The sequence below is a fragment of the Saimiri boliviensis genome, chromosome 10 (assembly GCF_048565385.1).
Source record: "Saimiri boliviensis isolate mSaiBol1 chromosome 10, mSaiBol1.pri, whole genome shotgun sequence".
Classification (NCBI taxonomy): domain Eukaryota; kingdom Metazoa; phylum Chordata; class Mammalia; order Primates; family Cebidae; genus Saimiri; species Saimiri boliviensis.
In genome coordinates, this window is record NC_133458.1 from 9,051,043 (window position 1) to 9,073,490 (window position 22,448).

The 22,448-nt window shown below is 42.0% G+C and overlaps 1 non-coding gene and 1 pseudogene across 1 annotated transcript; one reads left to right on the forward strand and one right to left on the reverse strand.

Annotated features, from left to right (window-relative positions):
* Positions 1 to 89: 89 nt before the first annotated feature.
* Positions 90 to 527, reverse strand: LOC101043766 (peptidyl-prolyl cis-trans isomerase A pseudogene; annotated as a pseudogene).
* Positions 528 to 15,282: 14,755 nt separating this feature from the next.
* TRNAC-GCA (transfer RNA cysteine (anticodon GCA)) lies at positions 15,283 to 15,354 on the forward strand. The gene has a single exon. It is a non-coding gene; the product is annotated as a tRNA-Cys (tRNA).
* The last annotated feature ends 7,094 nt before the right edge of the window (positions 15,355 to 22,448 follow it).

Consider the following 22,448-nt stretch of genomic DNA (forward strand, 5'->3'; position numbering starts at 1 on the left):
CAGCTAGGTATGGAAGGGAACAAGGAAAACATGGAACCCAAAGAGAACTGCAGTGAGAGCACAAAGATTCTAGGATTCTGTGAGCAAATGGGGTGGAGGGGAGCTCTCCTGAGCTACAGAACGAATAGTCTGGTGGATAAGATAAAACACAAGTCAAACTTATTAGAGGTGTCCACAGTCAGCAGTGGTGATCTTCTTGCTGGTCTTGCCATTCCTGGACCCAAAGCGCTTCATGACCTCCACAATATTCATGCCTTCTTTCAGCTTGCCAAAGACCGCATGCTCGCCATCAAACCACTCAGTCTTGGCAGTGCACATGAAAAACAGGGAACCGTTTGTGTTGGGTCTGGCATTTGCCATGGACAAGATGCCAGGACCTGTATGGTTTAGGATGAAGTTCTCATCATCAAATTTCTCCCTGTAGATGGACTTGCCGCCAGTGCCATTATGGAGTGCAAAGTCACCACCCTGACACATAAACCCTGGAATAATTCTGTGAAAGCAAAAACTCTTATCAACAAAGCCTTTCTCTCCAGGGCTCAGAGCATGAAAGTTTTCTGCTGTCTTTGGAAACTTGTCTGCAAACAGCTCCAATATGTTAACATAGATTATGTTTATGGATTAGATGAGCAGTCATTTCTTGGTTTCCAGACCCATTACCTCGAAGGAGATGTGGACCAAGGGCTTGCTGTTAATGGCAATGTGAAAGTACACGGTGGGGTTGACCACAGCTGATACAAGGCTCCCGGTGATGGCAGCGTCTGCAAAGCCAGTGCACATTTATTCTGAGCCTAATCCTAGGAGAGGATTTTCTAGTTCATAGGGTGTCTATATCTTCAACTCTAGTGGATAATGTCAACTTTAGTGGGTAAACTTGTGCAAGTTTATGCTCACATCAGCAATATAGGTTTTTCCATTACATCGTCTCATTACCAACACAATTATTGTTAGTTTTTTTCTTTTTTAATTTAGGTATTCCAGTGGGTGTGTAGTGTTTCTTGTGATGTTATTTTGCATTTCACTAACTACGACTGAGATAGGACCACTTGTCCTGTGTTTGTTGGTTATACTGATAACCTTTCTTTAGATAACCTTGTTCTGATCTATTGCTCATTTTTGTACTTTTTTTTTTTTAATTGATTCATAGGATTTCTTTATATATTCTGAATAAAATTTCTTGTTAATTATATGTATGCAAATAACTTCTCCTTCTCTATAACTTGCCTTTCAACTTTTTTATTTATTTCTTGAGAGAGACCATCTCACTGTGTCACCCATGCTGGAATGCAGTGGTGTGATCATGGCTCACTGCAGCCTCTACCTCCTGGGCTCAAGCAAACCTTCCACCTCAGCACCTCAAGTACCTGGGAACACAGGCATGTGCCACCATGCCAGGCTAATTTTTAAAATTTTTTGTAGAGATGAGATCTTGCTACATTGCCCAAGCTAGTCTCCAATGCCTGGATTAAAGCAATCCTCATGCCTCAACCTCTCAAAATGCTAGGATTATAGGTATGAACTACCACACCTGGCTCCTTTCAACTTTTTAATGGCAACTTTTCATAAATAAGCATTGCTAATTTTAATATCTTATTAGTCTTTTTACTTTATGGCTCTTCTTAAGGTCTGTTTAAGAAATCTTTTCTTCCTTTGAGAGCAGAAGAGAGTCTCTTCTGTTGCCCACTAGAAAGTTAATTGTTTCACCCTTCCGATTTGGGTCGATAATTCACCCAGAATTGATTTTGTGTTTGGTGCAAGAGAGGGGTCCAAGTTTCATTTTTTCTATGTTGATGTCTAATGGACTCAGAAGCTTTATTGACAAAGCTATCCTTTCTGAACTGCTCAGGAATGCCACTGCTACTTTCATCATAAATCAAGAATCTATAAGTGTGTGAGTCAATTTCTGGATTCCTTTGGATTTCTGTTCCTTTGGTTTGCTTGTTCTTCCTTGTGCAAATATATCATCTTAATCATCACAACTTGCTAACAATATTTTTAACAATATTTTTATATGTAAGAGCAATTCCTCTTATTTTGTTCTTGAACATTAGCTTGGATATTCTTGGCTTTTTGCATTTTCAATGTAAATTTTAGAATCAGTTCGTGCTAATTTCTTCCCTCCATCCACCATGAAAAACTGCAGTCATTTTGATTTAGATTGAGTTGAATCTATATAGAAATTAGTATATTTATGCTGTGTGTGTTCCAGTCCATGAAGATGATATATCCCTTCATTTATGTATTTCTCTCAGAAATTTCTTTATCACTGTCAAATTTTATCACTTTCTGTGTAGAGAGATTATTATAAATATATTCATTAGATTTACCCCTAGATATTTGCTATTTTTGATTCTGTTATATTTTTATTTTTAAGAGTCATTTTCCCACTACATATAAGTCACAAACTTGCTAAACTCATATATAAATTCTAATGATTTATCTATATATCCTTTTGGGTTGTCTAGGAACTCTGGCACTCTTCTGTGAATAAGATTAATTTTTTACTTTACAATACATATATGCCTACTTATTTTACTTGTCTTATTTCAGTTACTATGAACTTCATAAAAACATGAATAGAAGTATTGATAGGTGTCATGCTTGCCTATTCCCAATCAGAGAGAAAGATTTTTTTTTTTTTTTTTTTTGACAGGATCTTGCTACCGCCCAGGCTGGAGTACAGTGGTACCATCATAGCTTACTGCAGCTCAGCAGCCTGGGCTCAAGTGATTCTCCCACCTCAGCCTCCTGAGAAACTGAAACTACAGTCATGCACCACCTCACCTGGCTAACTTTTTGTTGTTAAAAATTAAAATCTCGCTTTATTGCCTAGGCTGGTCTCCCACCTCAGCCTGCAAAGTGCTCAGTTTACAGGTTCATTGAGCCACCATGTCCAGTTGAGAAACATTTTTATATTTTATCAATTAGTTGATATCTATTGGACATCCTTTATTTTAAAAAATTCCTTTTTGGGGGGATTGGGGGACGGGGTCTCGCTCTATCACCCAGGCTGGAGAGCAGTGGCACAATCTCGGCTCACTGCAACCTCTGTCTCCTGGGTTCTAGTGATTCTCCTCCTTCAGCCTCCCAAGTCACTGGGATTACAGGTGTGCACCAACACACCTAGCTAATTTTTTTTTTATGTTTAGTAGAGATGGGGTTTTACAATGTTGGCCAGGCTGGTCTCAAACTCCTGACCTCAGATGATCTGCCAGTCTCGACCTCCCAAAGTGCTGGGATTACAGGCATGAGCCACTAAGCCCAGCCCCTTTCTATTTTTATATTAAGATTTTTATTATTTTATTACAGTGGATGGTTTTTAAAATCATAAATAGATGTTTAATATTATCAAGGCTTTTAACTTTGAATTTTAACTTTGAATTTCCATATGATCTCTGTTACCTCTAAGTAATGTTCCCTTTTAAATTCCTAGTAGTAGGTATGTTTACATTCTATTTTCTTTGTCTTAAAAAGTCTTGCCAGAGATTTCTGGCCTTTACAGATCTTTTCAGAGAACCAACTTTTGGTTTCATAGATCTCTATTGTACTTTGCTTCCTGGTTTATTTTTGTTACTATTTTTTTTTTTTTTTTTTTTTTTGAGACTGAGTTTCGCTCTCGTTACCCAGGCTGGAGTGCAATGGCGCAATCTCGGCTCACCGCAACCTCCGCCTCCTGGGCTCAGGCAATTCTCCTGCCTCAGCCTTCTGAGTAGGTGGGATTACAGGCACGCGCCACCATGCCCAGCTAATTTTTTGTATTTTTAGTAGAGACGGGGTTTCACCATGTTGACCAGGATGGTCTCGATCTCTTGACCTTGTGATCCACCCGTCTCGACCTCCCAAAGTGCTGGGATTACAGGCTTGAGCCACCGCGCCCGGCCTACTCTTCTTTTTAAATAGTTATCCTAGAGGGCATAGCATGCATGCTGAGCATGTCAAAATTTAATACTGATAATACATTTACCCTCTCTCCATGACATTGCAAGAACCCTAAAACACTTTAAGTTCTTGTATTCTTATCTTGACTTATGTAATGTTGTATGTTGTAATTATCTATAGATTTTAGACTATGTTAGACATAATTATTGTTTTATACTATCAATATTTATTTACATTACACGCCTATTTATTTTTTATTTTTTAGAAGGAATCTCAGGCTGGAGGACAGTGGCATAATCTTGGCTCCCTGCAACCTCTATCTCCTGGGTTCAAGTGATTCTCATGCCTCAGCCTCCCGAGTAGTTGGGATTACAAGTGCCTGCCACCATGCCTGACTAATTTTTTTATTTTTAGTAGAGACAGAATTTCATGCTAGGCTGATCTTGAACTCCTAGCCTCAAGTGATCCACCCATCTTGGCCTCCCAAAGTGCTGGGATTACAGGCGTAAGCTGCTGTGCCTGGCCAACACATCTATTTACTCTTGGTATTATTTTGTTTCCCTTGCATACCCAACATTCCATTCATCTACTCTGAAGAATACTCTTTTCTGAAGAATACTTTTTCTGAAGAATACTATTTCCTTAGGGAAGTTAGCTGATAAATACTGTGTTTTTCTTTGCTCAAAAAAATCTTTATGTCATTTTCAGAGCAGGGATACAGGCTATACTAAAAGGTATATCTCCTGAAAAACAAAATCAGATTAACTTATGTGTTTTGCTCGAGGAGATATTTACTGAAAGGACAAAGAGAATCGGAATTAAAATAGCAGAAAATATCATCCCAGTTCAGGAGTGATGAGTGATTTCACAGACCTGAGGATGCTGAAAGCTAAATGTCCTCAGTGACAGAATCCAGAGAAGCAAACTGCCTCCCAAGGTGACCCTAACCCCAGAAGGCTCAAGAATTGGAGGGCGTAGAGCCCAGCAGGTGGACCTTTGTCATGGAGCTGGAAACAGAAACCCCATTTGAAATTCTATTTCCAAAGCGGAAAGACTCCAGATCCTTTCTGCCATGGAGTAATCCAGGTGAGAGAGACGTTTACCCCTTGAGAGGCTGATCCAGAGAAGTCCAGACTCAGGAGTATCTGTGATGGTTGCTCAATGAGAAATAGTGGAATTCAGTCACCCATTCACCAATTTGTTGAATGGATACAGTGTGCATGGCACAGTAACACAGCTACAGCACCAGACAAGACAAAGTCCCTGCCCATTCTAGAGAGGACTAAGGGGAAGCCTACAGGCTGAACTGTGAGACGTTCTCCTTCCCCTTCCCCTATTCTGTGACTCCAGCTTACTGGTAGCCATATTCTTTCTGGCTGGAGACGAGCAATATCATTTGGAGTTTTTACGCTTTGCATGTGATCTGCAAAATCAAGCTTTTCTGGATTTCCCAACTACCAAGCTATCAGCCAACAAGTGCCACCCACACTCAGAGAGAACCTAATCAGCGTCAGACATCTCACTCTCAATTTCCAAATATGTCATTAGAGATCCACAGACTTTGGAGGCAACATCTCTAACATGAAAAGCATAGAGGAAAGCAATCAGAAAAAGAAAAAGAGACAATACTAGGAGCAGAGGAAAACTTAAAACTATATATGAGTGTCATTGCTATCCTCAGAGAGATAAGGACAGATTTTGCATGCATGAAAAGGGAACACAGTGTAGAACCAGAAAGAACTTCAAAGAATAAGAAAAAGGGCCTGAACATTTAAAATATGACACAGAAATTAAAAATCCAACAGAAGGATTGAAAGAAAACTCATCCAGACAGTAGAATGAAAAGACAGTGATTGATTTAGAAAATCCAACTTTCAAAAATCTATCAGAGGATTTAGAGAGTCCAACTTTCAGTGTCCAAGAAGGAGGAATTCAGAAGACAGAGAGGAGAAAATTTCCCAGAGTTTATAGATAGAGAGGGCAGCGAGCAACCAACACCAAGACTCGCACCAAGGGACTACATTGTGAAATTGCCGGCTTTTAACGACTTTCTGTGGAGAGTCAGGGGGAAAAGGACAGATTCAAAGCATAGCAAATTAAAATCGCATTGGAATTCTCAACAGTAACATTGAAAGTTAGGAAACAAGAAGGCAACGTTTTCGAATATTGTACAGAAAAATGATTACCAACTCTGGGTATGAAATTTCCAGACTAATGACCAACTGAGTATGATGTTAGAAGAAGATACTTTCAGAGACCTAAGGTCCCAGGAAGCCGCTGGAGGATGCGCTTCAACAAATAAATGCAGTAGACCATCAAAGGCAGGGAGGGCTGGTGACTTCCCAGGCTGGTGGGGAAGAGAGGTCCCCAAGTGGTGGCTGACAGCAGGCCCAGAGTGCCTGAGACAGTTCAGAGCGATTAGGGAGGTATGTCTCTGAGAAAAAGAAAAAAACCACACCGGTAAGTAGAGATTCACTCCTCTTTCAGAGATATCGGGAGGATTAATGAAGTTCGCATGAAACTTACCAAAGAGGTCACCATAAATTCCCAGGAAAAAAAAGAGGTGTATGAAAGAGAAAATCTAATCAGAGGACACTATAAAGCCCAGCTGTTAAAAAAAGAAAGAAAGAAAGAAAAAACTTGTCTGATCATAATGTAAATGCTAACTATTGAGTTGAGAGACTAGAGGGAGAGAAAATGTGTGTGTACGCACGTGTGTGTGTGTGTGTGTGTGTGTGTGTGTGTGTAGGTTATGGGGAAGAAAGAGGCTTATACAAGTGCTAAATTCTTGTCTTCCATCATAGGAAGTTAGATAATATTTAAAACTGAAAAAATGAAGAAATAACACTATAAGCCTGTTCTTCAGACCAATGGAAGAACCCATGGGGAAATGCTAAGAGTTTAAAGTGGCTGCCTTTGGGGAGCAGGGATTGTATGCAGACGGGTGAGATGGGGCTGCCAGGTTTTGGGTTTTTGTTATAAGCTTTATAAGCTTTTTTCTTTTGTTATTGTGGTGAAATATCCACAACATAAAATTGGTTATTTTAGCTATTTTTAAGTGTATTGTTCACTTGTATTAAGTACATTCACATCATCATGCAACCAACACTGACCATCCATCTCCAGAACTTTTTCATTTTCCCAAACAGAAACTGTCTGTATTAAACACTAACTCCTCATCTTAACCTCCCCCCACGCCCCGGCAACCTCCATTCTACTTTTGGTCTCTGTGAATTTGACTGGGCACCTCATATGAGTGCAATCATCCAGTATTTGGCTTATTCCACTTAAGATAATGTCCTCAAAGTTCATCCATGTTGTAGCATGTGTCGGAATGTCCTTCTTTTTCAAGGCTGTATGCATATACTATGCTAACTTTTTAAGCCACACACTTTGTTTTGATACAAAAAAATTTTTAAGAATTTTTGTGTGTATATTATTTAAAACTTGGAAGACAGAGAAAAGTCATGTATGTCTGCCTAGATTTGGGAGAATTAAAAGATCCAAGACATTGTATCTGTCAGTCATTGCAGAAGGGCTGCTTGAGCATATTTTCACCGTTGACTGGACACACTCCAAGAAGAGGATCATTGACACAATGGGCCATGGAGAGCTTAGGGTTTGGATAGGTGAGGACAGAGTGAAGCTGGGAAGAGTAGGAAGTTGGGCAAGTCAAAGACAGAGCTTCTAGCGTCTCTGAACTATGAGGCAGGGAGCAGGGTCTGTGTTGAGAGAATCCAGGAGTGGCTTAGCAAAGCCAAATTCAGGATTGGACCAAAGGAGCTGGATGGACTTGGGGGTCATTTATGGGACTGTGGGGGTGGTCTGGCGAGCTCCAAGCCTCCTTCTGGAGTCTGCCTCTCTGGACATTACAACACAAGGGGCCCCAGATGTGCACACGTGCCCTGGTCAGTGCTGGGAAGTGTAGCTAGAGGTTTTTACCTCATCCCACCATGTGTCCGTCACTCCTTCACACAGAAGTTTACTGCCTAGCCCCTGGCCTCATCTTCACCCACTCACACACACACAAGCTTACACCTGGCCCCACTTTCACCCCTCCCCACGTATGGAGACAATTTTCACAAGTAGGACAGACTCCCTGTAACACGTGGAAGGAAACTCATACAGGGGAAAAGTGGGTCTTTCCTTCTCTCATTTTCCAGATGAGAAAGCCATGACTTGGGAATATTGTGAAGCTTAGTTGAGGCACAAACCATGGAGGGGCAGAGGCAGGCCCGCTCCCTGCAGCAGGGATCTTTCAACCACATCCACCTCTCCTCTCAGCAGCACACACACAAATGTTCTCCCAGGATGAACACCTTTACAAAAGCATGTGCTAGACAGATGGTGGTGGATCTTCACCGCTTCCTCTCTGGGAGGGTAGTCACCATTTCCCCCGGGGCCACCCCTTCTGTCTCCTTATTTGTACCAAGCAAAGAGGGGAAAATGTCCTCTGTATTCAGTGCAATGTGACTTGGTACTTAAGATCACTGGCCTTGACCTTGCAGGGCCCAAGGCTCCAAGGCAGACTCTCCATTTATTAGTGGGTGGCCTTGAACAAGTTCCCTAACCTCTCCAAGCTCCAGCATCTTCATCTGTAAGCACCAAAAAGAGAAATTACCACCCAGCATGGCCGGGAGGGGTGTGCATGGATAGTGTCCAGCACAGAGCCCAGCCTGTCATCAGTGCCCGCTCCACACTGGGCATGACTGGCCGTGACTCAGGACAATACATGCAGCCTCTAGACCCCCCATGGTGCTACCTGGCTGTGTTGTTGATTAGCTGTCTCCAACTCAGAAGGACACAGAAAAGATCATCTTGAAGTCCTTTCTGCTTGTAAGAGTCAGCATTTTTAGCCACAGACTTGGAAAGGGCAGCCAGATGGCTGTGGGGCATCCAGGGGCCAGAGGGTGAGGAGGGGATCCCAGCAGGAAGGGAAGCAGTTTGCAGGGAGGAAGTTTGCCAGCTCCTGGGATGTGCAGAATATCAGACATCACCAGTGCTGTGCATCCTCAAGGCTCTGGTGGCATTTGTCTCTTCATGGCCATCCAACATCCTTTCCCTCTTCCTAGCAGGACCTACGTCTCTTTTGGGGGACCCTCCTCTTTCCCTTTGGGTGTCTTTTTGGTGGGATAGTAAAGCAAGGTACACCCCTTTATCCCGGCACAGGTCAGACCGTTGTCCCATGACAGGCCAAACACTTTCCTTGGGGACCCACAGCCTTGAGCAGGGCAACCCAGGGATGGATGAAAAGCCAGCAAAGTGGAGTGTTCAGTGGTGGCAGCTGCTAGAGTGCCAAGCTCTCTGCTGTCGGGATGACAAGCCGCCCTGCTTCCTGTCGGCTAGCTCTCCGGCCCACCAGTCACTCTGTGAGTTACCTAATAGCTGCACTATAAATGTCTTTTTGCTTGAATTATCCAGAGTTCATTTCTGTGGGCTGCAACCAAAGAATACAAACTCATATGCAAGAGAAAACGTGCCTGTGGGAAGTAACAATCCATTGTCACCCTTTGTCCCCGTGGCTCAGGAGTAGCAATCTTGACTGTTAAATGGTTATTGGGATCATAAATTTCTGCATCCCCCATGAGAAAAACTAACTAGTGTGGGAATTGCCTCCCTGCCATAAACAATGAGATAACTGGACAAAATACATAAAACAAAGGTTTTCAGACACTGAACAATAAGCAGAGGAGAGCAGGGAGAAGGCAAATGGCCCGGCTTGCTGCCTGTGGTCTGCAGCGAAAGGACAGGGAATCGACACAGACCCAGGGGTCTCACCGAGTTGAAGAGGCAAAAATAAGACTTCAAGGAGGCCAGGGAAGCTAGAATTTGTAGGTGAAAGTACCAGAGAGGAGGAAGTGGCAGGAAGAGTTCTGGGAACCTGCAGAGAGGTCCCGTGCGGAGGATGCGTGTGCCTGGAGGGCTGTTCTCATTTTCTATTGGTTCATGATGAACCGCCTTAGAGGCCTCAATGGCACAAACTTATTATCTCGCAGCTTCTGTGGGTTGGTGTTCTGTGCTTTCTTAGATTCTTTGTCTCTTTGGCCTCCATTCGTTACAGGGCCAATTATGTCAACTGTATTTTCTTATGTTCTGTATTCTTGATGCTCTGTATCTGCAGCTTCAATGACTTGGCAGAGACAGCCCATCTCAAGGTTAGCCAGTTCTTAGAGACAGCAAAGGGCTCACCTGGGAGCACACCGTCTGTATGCAGACTAGCCAACCCAGAGCCCATGCTCCAAACCACTTCCTTAACAAACTCCAACATGCCATGGCAATATTCCCCTACTCTAAATCACTCCAGGGCCAGGTATCAAGACAACTAGGAACGGCCTCTATGCCCCTAAGACTCTCTGGGGTTATTCATACCAGCCAGTCCTAAACGGATGGTCCTGCTTTGCCTTGCCTTTCCCAGGGAAACGTTCTGCCCACGCTTTCCTGTCACTTCTGTTTTCTGACCAAAACTGGTGCTTCACCCATGTGGCTCTGCATGGTGGGGCATGTCCCCTTCTGTTGGATAACATAAGTCATAAACACCTTTCAATGGCATTGGACTCTGTGTTGTCTCTCAGTCACCTCCATAAATTAAAATCTCATGGGTACAAGTGAGACCCAAGTCAGGAGTTCAGAAATATATTAGCCGGTCATCTTATGGCCTCATAAGGCTGAAATCTAGGCGCAGCCAGGCTCAGGCTGAGGGCTCTTTTCCAAGCTCACTGTTTTGGCACAATTCATTTCCCTGTGGCCATATGATTGACATCACTGTTGCCTGCTGACTATTGGCCAGGCACCTAGGCATGGACCAGGTCCGAGCCTCGTGGTCCTCCCAGAGAACGGCAATCCACCTTTTCGAAGCTAGCAGGAGGATCCCTCTCTTCAAGAAAGACCAGGACCTTCATTTAAAGGGCTCCTCTGATTAGGTCATACCTACCCAGGATAATTTCCCTTTTATTTTATTATTTATTTATTTTTTTTAAAGGCCAAAAATTTCCCTTTTTATTTGCAGACCTTAATCTGTAAAATGCCTTTACCTTTATAATATAATGTAACCTAATCACGAGAGTGAAATCTCATCATATTCATAAGCTTCACCCCCAAGGAAAGGAAGAGGCTTATATGGGGGTGCATATATGCTAGCGGGTAGGAATCTTGTTGGGAGCTGGGGGTATCTTAAAATTTTGCCTAAACAAGAGGAAAATCTTTAAGTCCAAAAGGAAAACAAAACAAAACAAAGAACACACCACCAAAAGCACACCAGTAGGCAACAGGGCAAACAACTCCTAGAGTTCACACAGGACCAGAAGAATTCATGTTCCAATCAAACAGAGTGGAGAGATCTCATAATACCTAAGGCATTGAGCAAAGTCCTCAGAAGATTCTTGCCTTAGGGGTGAAAGTAAATTATTAATAGCTACTGTAGTTTCTCTTAGCTGCAGGAGATATATCCCAAAATACCCAGTGGATGCCTGAAACCTCAGATGATACCAAATCCTAATTATACTGTTTTTTTCTTATACATACATGCCTATAATAAAGTTTAATTTATAAATGTGGCACAGTAAGAGATTAACAACAATAATCAATAATAAAATAGAATAATAACTGTATAATAAAAGTTATACAAATGTAGTCTCCTTCTCTCTCTCTGTCTCTCAAGATATCATTTTGTACTATATCACCTATTTTCAGACCAAGGTTGACCACAAGTAACTGAAACCCTGCAGAGTGAAACTATAGATAAGGGGGGACTAATGTACAGAATAAAGGCTACTCTGGACTCTACCTAACAAAATGTAAAAGCAAGCCTCAAATGGAGTAGATTGAAGCCAAGTTACTTAACGGCATCCCAGAACAAAATTCAATAGTCTTTAAAAAAACAACAACAACTAAATCTAGTATCCAGCACTGTTTAAAGGAATACAACCAAATGTAGCATCCAATTTTACATTCACAACATAAACTTCATAATGTCCAATATACAAACAAAAATGCAAAAACAAAGGAAAATAGGAGCCATAATCAGAGGAAAAGCAGATGCAGAATGGAGAGAGATGATGATGTTAGCAGAAAATGACCTTAAAACAACTATTATCATTTTATAAATGTGCTCAAATATACAAAGGAAGACAAGAACATAATGAGGATAGAAACTAAAAATGTTAAAAAGGCCCAAATATAACTTCCATAGATAAAAATATAATATCTGAAATGAAAAGTAATTGGATTAGGTCTTTTAGAAGGAAAGATGATTAAACTTAAAGACATAGCAATATAAGCTACAAAATGACGTACACAGAGGAAGATGACAGAAAAAAACAGCAGCATAGATTTATTGAGCTGTGAGACAATATCAAGCAGTTTAATGCATATATATTTTGTCAGGCATGGTGGCTCACTCCTGTACTCGCAAGACTTGGGAGTCCAATATGGGAGGATTGCTCGAAGCCAGGAGTTCAAGACCAGCCTATGCAATAAGCAAAACCCTATGTCTACAAAAAAAAAAAAATTAAAATTAGCCAGGTGTGGTGGTGTGTGCCTCTAGTCCCAGTTACTCAGAAGGCTGAGGTGGAAGGATCGCTTGAGTCCAGGAGTTTGAGGTGCAGTGAGCTATGATCATGCCACAGTACTCCAGCGTGGGTGACAGAGCAAGGCCAGTCTCTTAAAAAAAAAAGTGGTGTGTGTGATCTCTGAAGAAAAGAACAGAGAGAAATACAGAAAAAAATTTTAACAAATGGTTCAAAAGTTTCCAAATTGGATGCAAATTAGAAATCCACAGATCCTCTCAACAAATCCCAAGCATGAGAATCATAAAGAAAGCTAAACCAAAGCACATCGTGATAAAGTTTCTGAAAGCTATTGAGAAAGAGAAAAATATTAAAGACAGCCAACACAGAGGAATGAAAGCAGACTTCTTATCAGAAATCACGCAGTCCAGAGATGGGGAAAAGGAATATCTTTTTAAAAACACTACGAATTCTATATTCAATGAGTTCTACAGCCAGTGAAAATATCTTTCATCAATGAAGGTAAAATAAACATTTTTTCAGACCAACAAAAGCTGAAAGAATTCATTACCCATAGACCAACTTTACAGGAAGTAGAGTAGGCTTCTTCAGGGAAAGAGAAAAACGATATCAGATGAAAACGTGGATCTGCACGAAGTAATAAAAAGGGTCAGAAATGATACATATGTAGATTGATATAATTTTGTCTCATCTTAGAATCTCTTTAAAATATAATTAATATAGCTGGGCACAGTAGCTCACACCTGTAATCCCAAGATTTTGGGAGGTCAAAGTAGGAATATCGCTTGAGGCCAGGAGTTCAAGACCAGCCTGGACAACACGGTGAGATCCTTTTTTAAATTAAAAAAAAAAATTAAAAACAAAAAGAAAAAATAAAGATAAGTATTGCAAAAATAATATAACTCTATTGGGTTTATAATATACGTAGAAGTAAAATCTATGACGGTAGTAACACAAACGACAAAGTGGAGGAAATGAAAATCTGTTGTAAGGTTCTTACACTGTCCATGAAGTAGTAAAACATTAACTGAAGGTAAAATGGGACAAGTTAATGATACTGTAATCTCTAGAGGAATCCTAAAAAATATAAAACAAAGAGGAATAGCTCATGGTGGAGGCGAAATGAAATCATTAGAAAAAATGCAATCCCAATGAAGTCAGAAAAAAAGAACAAAATCTAGTATTTGGAACAAATACAACAAACTAGTGACTGGACACAGTGGCTCTTAATAGTAATCTTAGCCCTTTGGGAGGCCGAGGCCACAGGATCACTTGAGGCCAGGAACTTGAGATTAGATCCTATCTCTACAAAAAATAATTTTAAAAAAAATTAGCTGGGAATGGTGACTAACACCTGTGGTCCTAGCTACTTGAGAGGCGAATGTGGGAGGATCACTAGAACAAAGAACTCTATACGCTATCTATAAGAATGCTGCTTTATGGATAACAAGATGAATAGTTTAAGAGAGTGAAAATATGTATCTCATACAAACACTAACCAAAAGAAAGATGGAAAGCCTATTTTATAACAGACTAAATAGACCAGAACAAGGAAAATTACCACATTAAAGAGGAATATTTCATAATGTTAAAAAGATCATTTTATCAAAACGACATAACGATCTTAAGTGTGTATGCATCTATTAACAGAGCTTCAAAACACAAGAGGCAACAACTACTGAGATCAACTTCTGGTAACTGAATTTGGATCTGAATTTTTACCCCCAAAAATAAACAGATCTTCATGTAATCTAAGCCAAAAAGGACAAATGAACAACATAATGGAAAAAAAAAATAGAACATACCTAAATAAAATTTCAGATTATAATAGACTACTATGGGCCAGGTTCGGTGGTTCACCCCTGTAATCCCAGCACTTTGGGAGGCTGAAGCAGGTGGATCACCTGAGATCAGGAGTTTGAGACCAGCCTGGCCAACATGGCAAAATTCCATCACTACGAAAAATACAAAAATTAGCCAGGCATAGTGGTGTGTGCCTGTAATCCCAGCTACTAGGGAGCCTGAGGCAGGAGAATCACTTGAAGTTACAGTGAGCCAAGATCGCGTCTTTGCACTCCAACCTGGATGACAAAAGCAAAAGTCTATCTCAAAAAAAAAAAAAAAGAAAGAAAGAAAGAGAGAGAATACTTTAATATCATGTACAGCTTTATTACATTTCTAAGTGAAAATGAATTACTAAAAGTGACCTAAGATGAAGCAGAACTTAAATAGACCAATAATGACAGAATTCATTTAAAATATTAAGGATCTCTTCCTCACAAAAGTTACCACACCCAGAGGCTTACAGGCAAGTTTCTGCTAATCTCTAGTTAGGAATAGGTAATTCTTGTGTTATATATAATGTTCCAGAGTATAGAACACTACACAAATCTCTCCAAATCATTCTAGGAAATTCACATAATCCTGATAGAAAAAATAAATTACAAGAGCATATACCACAAAGAAAGCTATAGGCCAATCTCATTTCAGAGAAATCTAGACAAAATAAAAAACCTTATCCAATAATACAATCCCACATAACCAAGAAGGACTTAAAACAGAAATGCATGGATGGCTCAATATTGGAACATCTATTACTGTCAAGTGGGGGCTCTTTGCATTCCAGAACAACCAGTGCACAAACCCAGGCTCTCGAGTTATGTCAACATCTGAATTTAGCCCCACCACTCTCTTTTTCCCAAAAAACTAAGGCTGTAGCTTAATTGGCCAGGTGTGGAGAGCGTTGTGCAGAGGAGCCGCTCTGTTGTGCATTACATAACTCCACACCTGTAACTCCTAGGAGACAGGACGGCCAGGGCGTAGCTTGTGAATGACTGTGATTATTAATGTATCTTTATTTAAAGAAGATGAGTACCTGGGGGGTATAGCTCAGTGGTAGAGCATTTGACTGCAGATCAAGAGGTCCCTGGTTCAAATCCAGGTGCCCCCTTTGTCACTACCCTTTTACACTGGACAATTACAGTATAGCTCCTTGTCATCCGGTAGGCCAGCTCAAGGAACCAAATTTTCCAACCAGTAGCAAAGACTGAAGTGTTTCTCTTGTGACACTTTTCATACATTTCATTTTTACCTCCTCAGCCATAATCATTTCCTGGAGGGGTAGAGGGAGGCTGCCCTAGGTTTCTTCTGTTTCCCTTGTATCTAATTATTACCATCCAGATTTTATTTGTTTATACCAAGCTTGCTTAAAAGGAGTCAAGCCAACTTACAATAAAAGACACAATAAAACTCTAACTGGTAAAACAAGTATGAAAAGGCCAGAGCCAAATGTCCAGGAGAGGTGGTAAATAATTATTCCCAAGAGCCTAGGTTAGGAGAAGCTCTTACCATGGAATTCAAAATATCTCATTTCCTCCTTCAGAGGGAAAACAGACCAATTCACCAATGAATAAAAATACTTTATTAGCTCTGAAGAACAGCAGGCATTAATATAATAGGTCTTAATAGATGGAACACTGGACAGATGATGACTGCCAGGGCAACCGTGTTCAGCCACACCGGTTGCACATTATATAACCTTACCAATTAACAGTACCAATTACTTTACCAAACATTCCAGTACCCTGGAATGATGCAACACAGCGACTCTGAATATTTGTTGTGTTTTATCCCTTTTACCAAAAATGCAGAAACTGTGCTACACATGTGTGTGTGTGCATGTGTATGTGTCTCAGAGGAGGCTACTAGTTATGTACCCAATATTCATTCTCTTCTCCTCCTTAGTAATAGAACCCAGATTTCATACTGAACAGTTATGTTCTCAGCTCAGAGACCACAATCCTGGGCTTTCTTTGGCTAGGGGTGGCATACACATGAGGGATAAGAAACAGTCAAGACTTCTGGGAAAATTTAAGAGAAGGACAAACATGTCAGATGCCCCTTTTGCCTTTACTTCTGCTTCCTAATTATAACATAGATGTGATGGCTGGAGCACAAGCTATCACCCTGGACCATGAGTCAACTTTGAGGATGGGATCCACATTTTAAGGAAGGCTGACCAGTGAGATAAAAGGAGCCTGTGTCTCTAAAGACGCCGCATGTTCTCACTCATAGGCGGGTCTTGAACAATGAGAACAAATGGACACAAGGAGGGGAGCATCCCACACTGTGGTCTGTTGGGTGGTGCTAAGGGAGGGACAGCGGGGGGTGGGGAGGCAGGGGAGGGATCACATGGGGAGAAATGCTGGATGTAGGTGACGGGGGATCGACGCAGCAAACCACCTTGCCACGTAAGTACCTATGTGACAACCCTGCATGATCTGCACATGTACCCCAGAACCCAAAGCACAATAAAAAAAGAAAGAAAAATAAAAATAATCGCAAAAAAAAAAAAAACCACAAGTAACTTGACAGCCCTGGTCTGCTCACCTCCTGATATGGTTTGGCTCTATGCCACCACCCAAATCTCATGTCATATTGTAATCCTCAGTGTTGGAGAAGGGGCCTGCTGGGAAGTGATCAGATCATGGGGCCAGACATCCCCCCGTTATTCTCATGATCGTGAGTTCTCATTATATCTGGCTGTTTAAAGGTGTAGCGCTTCCTCCTTTACCCTCTTTCTCCAGTTCCGGTCATGTGAAGATGTGCCTGCTTCCCCTTTAATTTCTACCATGATTGTAAGTTTTCTGAGGCCTCCCCAGCCATGTTTCCTGTACAGTCTGTGTGGAATTGAGTCAACTAAACCTCTTTACTTCAACCTTTTTTCTTCATAAATTACCCAGTCTCAGGTATGTCTTTACAGCAGTGTGAAACAGAATAATACAGTAAATTGGTACCAGAGAAGTGGGGCATTGGTGTAAAGAACCCGAAAATGTGGAGGCGACTTCGGAACGGGGTAACAGGCAGAGGTTGGAACAGCTCGGAGGGCTCAGAAGAAGAGAGAAAGACGAGGGAAAGTTTGGAACTTCCTATAGACTTGTTGATTGTGACCAAAATGGTGAAAGGAATATGAAAAGTGAAGTCCAGGCTTAGGTGGTCTCAGATAGAGATGAGGAACTTATTGAGAACTGGAGTAAAGGTCACTCTTGCTTTGCTTTAGCAAAGAGTCCGTGGCATTGTGCCCCTGCTCTAGGGCTCTGTGGAACTTTGAACTTGAGAGAGATTATTTAGGGTACCTTGCAGAAGAAATTTCTAAGCAGCAAAGCATCAAGATGTAACCTGGCTGTTTCTAACAGCATATCATATGTGTTCACAAAGAGATGGTCTGAAATTGGAACTTGTATTCAAAAGGAAAGCGAAGCATGAAAGTTTGGAAAATTTGCAACCTGACCATGTGGTAAAAAAGAAAAACCCATTATCTGGGGAGGGATCCAAGCCAGCTGCAGAAATTTGCATAAGTAAAGAAGAGTCAAGTGTTAATAGCCAAGACAATGAGGAAAATGCCTCCAAGGCAATCCAGAGAACTTCATTGCAGTCCCTCCCATCACAGGCCCAGAAGCCTAGGAGGGAAAAATGGTATAATGGGCCAGGCCCAGATACTCTGTGCAGCCTTGGAACATGGAACTTGCTTCCCAATTGCTACAGCTCCAGCTGTAACTAAAAGGGCCCCAGAAACATCTCAGGTTGCTGCTCCAGAGGGTGCAAGCCAGGTGTCCCCAAACTACGGCCCACGGGCCACATGTAGCCCCCTGAGGCCATTTAGCCAGCCCCCCGCCGCACTTCAGGAAGGGGCACCTCTTTCATTGGTGGTCAGTGAGAGGAACACAGTATGTGGCGGCCCTCGAACGGTCTAAAGGACAGTGAACTGGCCCCCTGTGTAAAAAGTTTGGGGACGCCTGGTGCAAGCCATAAGAAGCTTTGGTGGCTTCCACATGGTGTTAAGCCTGTGGGTGTGCAGAGGGCAGGAGTTGAGGCTTGGAACCTCCACCTGGATTTCAGAGGATGTATGGAAATTCCTAGATGTCCAGGAAGAAGTCTGCTGCAAGGGCGGAGCCTTCATAGAGAACCTCTACTGGGGCAGTGCTGAAGGTAAATAGGTAATGTGAGGTTGGATCCCCCACACAGAGTCCCCACTGGGGCACCGCCTGGTGAAGCCGTGGGAAGAGGGCTACCATCCTTCCAGGCCCCGGAATGGTAGACCCATCAACATCTTGCACCATGTACCTGGAAAAGCCGCAGGCATGGCACTCAATGCCAGTCTGTGAAAGCAGTCATGGGGTCTCTTCCCTACAGTCATGAGGCAGAGCTGCCTTGGCTCACCCCCTGCATCAATGCGATCTGGATGTGAGACGTGGAGTCAAAAGATAATTTTGGATCTTTAAAATTTAATGATTGCCCTGATGGATTTTGGTCTTGCATGGGGCCTGTAGTCTTTCATTTTGGCCAATTTCTCCCTTTTAGAATAGAGGCATTTACCCATTGCCTGTGCCCCCACTGTATCTTGGAAATAACTTTTTTTAAATTTTATTTTACAGGCTCATAGGTGGAAAGAACTTAAAGAACTTACTTTTTCTCAGATGAGACTTTGAACCTGGACTTTTGAGCTAATGTTAAAATGAGTTAAGACTTTGGGGGACTATTAAAAAGGCATGATTGTGTTTTGAAATGTGAGAAGGATGAGGTTTGGGAGGGGTCAGGGGTGGAATTACGTGTTTGATTATGTATCCCCACCAAAATTCCATGTCAAATTGGAAGCCACAATGTTGGAAGAGGGGCCTGGTGGGAAGTGACTGGATCATGGACGTGCCCTTCCCCCTTGCTAATCTCATGAGATCTCGTTATTTACAAGCATGTAGCACTTCCCTCTTTACTCTCTTCCTCCTACTCTGTCCTTGTGAAGATGTGCTGCTTCCTCTTCACCTTCTACCATAATTGTAAGTTTCCTGAGGCCTCCCTGGCCATGATTCCTGTACAACCTGTGGAACTGTGAGTCAATTCAATTAAACCTCTTTTCTTCATAAATTACCCAGTCTCAGGTATGTCTTTATAGCAGTGTGAGAACAGACTAATACACCTCCACAAATCCTTTTGAATGAAAGATATAAATTGCTATCTTGTTGAAACCTCCAAGGACAAACAAATCCAGATGATTTTGAAAGCTCATCCCTTTTATCCATCAACAGCCTACCACGAACCTAGCTCAATAGGTCTGAGTTAGTCATGAAAAAGAGGTTTTTCTACCAAGGCCATTTCCTTGACCAGGAAACTTCCATTGTTACAGAGTCAAATAGGTGTTCCCACAGCCTTCTTAGCTTCCCTGTAACAATGCAGAGTGGTGCAGGAGGAAAGTCCTTCTACCGTTCCACATCCTGTGGTGCACTCAGCTCTGCCTGGCCCAAGTCCACATCTCTACAGGATAAGAAGAGCTCAGGGGACCGTGCACTTCTGCTGCTCCTCTGCCTACACGTTCCCTGAGGAACTTCTTGTCTTTGTGTTAGAAATGCAAGGTGTGCTCTAGTGAGCGAGCCTGTATCCCTTAGCACAGCAGTCACTCTCATTTACAGCTGGTTACTAGCAGCTGAATGCAGCTCCTCACTGCTAGTGCATGATTCTTCCACTGGTTTGGAAAAGGTACTTCTACAAAGGGCTTGCTTAACTTTATCACAGAGTGATAAAGTCATCCCTGGATGCCAGAGGAATTCATGGTTAGCATGCCTTTCAGCTTAGTCCTACTCAAAGTGTGGTCCATGAACTGAAGCCAGTCCATGAACTCTTTGTTACTGGTATGTGATGGGAGAGATTCATAAATTGAAAATAAATGCTGAGAAAGTCTGTAACAATCTGCCACTGGCCAACTCTGGTGGTATGGTGGGTCGCAAGGTCTGCAAGTCTGACGGACCAGTGTTGATCCATGACAGATTTTAAGGAAATAAAAATAAAGCTGGGTTCTCACCACAGATAGACTGAAAAGCATGACTTTAATTCACACCTCCTGGAGATTCATTTCTCAATACTCTTTAGTGCGGACCAGGTGGCACTTCAAGATTTCACTCACTGTGTTCATCAGGGCCTTTGGAGACCAGCAACAGAACCTAGATTAAGCAATAAAAGTTTATTAAAAGTATCTCTCTCACAAGGTAGAGTTGTGGAAAATGAGTCTCCAGGCTAACCTTTCAGGAAAAATGTCCCAAACCACTCTGCAGAACTGGCTCACTGAAGAAATAACAATGCAGGTGCCACCTCACAACCAGATGACACAGTCTACATTCCAGAGACCAGAACTCGTACCACTTCTGCACCGGAAACTCAAGCCTTAAAAACTGGAAAACAATACCATCTTTGTAAGCCAAATGGACCCTGCCCCTCCCTTTCCAGGTCTTAAAAGGGTACATCCCATCGCTGAAGCCCAGGCCCATTCCATAAACTCAGGGGGGCCTGGAGAATGAGTTTTCTAGCTTCTATTTTGAGGATGCTGGTCTTATAAGGAAGAAGTTCCCAATATACGGTGAGTGCATTCAAAGATCCTGCACAGTCAGAAAACATGAAAATGTTCTTCACACTCAGATCGGATTTTTGAATACAGTACAAAAGAATGTAAAATATCTTGTTAACTTTTTATGTTATTTACATGTTGCAACAATAATACTTTAGATACTTGGGTTAAATGGAATATAGCATTAAAATTAATTTCAATAATTTGTTTTTATTTATTAATGCGTCTACTTGAAACTACAAAATTAGATATATGGCTGACATTTGCAGCTTGCATTATATTTCTTTTTTTTTTTTTTTTTTTTTTTTGAGACGGAGTTTCACTCTTGTTACCCAGGCTCGAGTGCAATGGCACGATCTTGGCTCACCGCAACCTCCGCCTCCTGAGTTCAGGCAATTCTCCTGCCTCAGCCTCCTGAGTAGCTGGGATTATAGGCACATGCCGCCATGCCCAGCTAATTTTTTGTATTTTTAGTAGAGACAAGGTTTCACCATGTTGACCGGGATGGTCTCGATCTCTTGACCTCGTGATCCAACCGCCTCGGCCTCCCAAAGTGCTGGGATTACAGGCTTGAGCCACCACACCCAGCCGCATTATATTTCTATTGGACAGTGTTGCTCTAGATGAAGTGTAGCCTCAGAATATAAGACCAGGACGGTGTCACCAATCAGTGGGAAAATGGTGGACTATACAATAAATGGTGCTGGAATAACTGTCTCCTAAACAAAATCACAATATGATCCCTACCTCACTTCATTTAAAAAAAAAAAACACAGATGAGGCCAGGCATGGTGATTCATGCCTGTAATCCCAGCACTTAGGGAGGCTGAGGCAGGTGGATCACCTGAGATCAGGAGTTCGAGACCAGCCTGGCCAACATGATGAAACCCCAGCTCTACAAAAAATACAAAAATCAATTAGCCAGGCATGGTGGTGGGTGCCTGCAATCCCAGCTACTCAGGAGGCTGTGGCAGGAGAAGTGCTTGAACCCAGGAGGAGGAGGAGGTTGGAGTAGGCCAGGATCACACCACTGCACTCCAGCCCAGGCAACAAGAGCAAAACTCCATCTCAAAACAAAAAAACAAAACAAACAAAAAAACCTGGTGAATTAAAGACCTAATATATAAACTCAAACTTTTGGTAGAATATACAGAATACACACACACACACACACACACACACACACACACACACAAACACACACACTGTTAAAGAAAAAAATTATTCAATGATACTTGTTCAAGCACAGTGAGGAAGCCATTGCAATAGGTATAGAGACCACTGCAGCTGAGTCTTGCAGTGGAGAAGACAGACTGGGCTCAACTCTACATACAGCATGGGGAAGTAGGTATTTATAGCAAAGGAGCAGGGTGAAGGGTCAATGGATGGAAAATCACTAAGAAGTAACATCAGGAATAAGGGTAATTCTGGCTAAACCTGCCTCACAGAATTCTTGCTGAAGACAGGCCAGGGAATTCAGACGTCATCACCTAGACGACAGTGAAGGAGGAAGAACTTGACCAGATATTGAGAGTGCTCCAATATCAAGAGTGTGGGGGTTCTTGCTAAACTGGCTTAGCAGGACTCTTGGCTAAAACTGGAATTTATGAAAGTGTACAGATGGGCACAGATTTGGGGCTTGTGTTTTAGAT